Raw genomic sequence first — 1,722 nt, 5'->3', positions numbered from 1 at the left:
TTACCTTGCTCCCGAAGACCTGGTCCCTCTCGGTAGGGTAACAAGGGAACGTGTTCAGTGCAGATCAGTGAGTAAGCACAAGCCCGCCTTGTTTATTTGTATGGTATGTTATGCCAATTGAGCTTGATGTCCCTATCCAGGCATTTTCAATAGCTTCACATGCATGGACAATGAATAAGGAAGACCAAAAAAGAATTGATGCATCTGTTATGGTGTTAGGGAAAATATTGGATATATTGTGGACTGCCAGAAAAGTGAACAAATCTATCTTAGAAGACATCCAGCTGTAATCTTCCTTAGAATTGAGGCTGATGAGACTTCTTCTCCCATCTTTTGGTCATGTTAGCAGGAGAGACCATTCCATGGGGAAAGATATTATGCCTGATAAATTAGAGGGTCAGCCAAAAAGAGGATGACCCTCCATGACATGGATCGATGGTGTTTCATTCCGGTGCACATTGGGTTGCTGTGAGTTAGAACCAACTCAGCAGGCATCTACCAACAACAACATTTGAAACATTGTACCTATCTGGTGCTGCAGTGATTAAAGCATTTGGCTGCTAATCAAAAGTTCTGCTTTTCATACACATCAGCCACTCCATGGGAGAAAGATGAGGCAGCCTACTTCTATAAAGAAACCATGGAAACCCTTTGGGTCAGTTCTAAGTTGTCCTCTAGGGTCATTAGGAGTCAAAATTAACTCTATGGCAATTGGTTTGGATTCAACAGGGAATTGGTTTAATAGTTTATCTTTAACTATTTTGTTCATATTATTTAAAAATTATTGTAAGATGAGTTCATAAAATTAATTAGGGGCAGTTTTTGTTATTGTTTGGATAAAAAAAAGGTTGGTTTGTTTGTTTTAGCAGAGTCACTGTGAAATTAATGGTAAAGCAACTGAGTTCTTTTGCCTCTTTAATGACAAAACTTTATGTGCCTCCTCAGATGTTGTATGATAATTGATATATTGTCCACATCGGCTATATTTTGTTAAATTTTATTTTTCTAAACATGTGTTTATTGGCTCTGGGATTTTATTTTAATTTTTGCTTTTGACCTCTATACCCCTAGACTTATTTTATAGGCTGTCCCCAGGTTCTGAATGAGATTGGTTCCTAAGAGTGTCTTTCAGTCAAGTTTGTTGGACAGGTGCTTTATTCTTACTTAGCCTTACATGAGTGCATGATGTGGCTTCAAGCCTTTTTCATGCTTTAAAAGCTGCACGTGCTGCAAGTGACTGCGATTATGTTGAAGAATTTGTTGTGAAGAGGAGTTGGTTCACCTGTTTCAAGGTGAAAGCAATTTCCATAACATTAAAAGAGCCAGTAAGAGTTGTCCATGAATCAGACCTTCCTAACCCTGGGACTTATAGTATTTATATATTTTTTCCTATTCCTCAACTTAAATATATTTCTCTATTTAGTATTCATTTATGTTTCTTAGAAATCTAATAATTTTCCTGAAATCTAAGAGAATCAGTCTTTTAAATTCATTTTTTTTCTATCTTTAGTAAGATCTATTTTCTGTTTACTTTAAATTAATTTTATGAGTTTAAAAGTTTTTTAAAAGTGGTACAAGTTGCTCCATTTTTCGTTATTTTCCTAATAGTGAGTGTATTTAAGGATGAAGAATTCTTTAATTTCTTCTAACCACAATTTGTTAAGCTTTATATGAGTTGTTATGAAGTGTCTATATTTCATTATTTATGTATCTCTTAACTTC

This window comes from Orycteropus afer, unplaced genomic scaffold (assembly GCF_000298275.1).
Source record: "Orycteropus afer afer isolate SDZICR_OR568_19922 unplaced genomic scaffold, OryAfe1.0 scaffold00923, whole genome shotgun sequence".
Classification (NCBI taxonomy): Eukaryota; Metazoa; Chordata; class Mammalia; order Tubulidentata; family Orycteropodidae; genus Orycteropus; species Orycteropus afer.
This window is presented reverse-complemented; position numbering follows the sequence as displayed.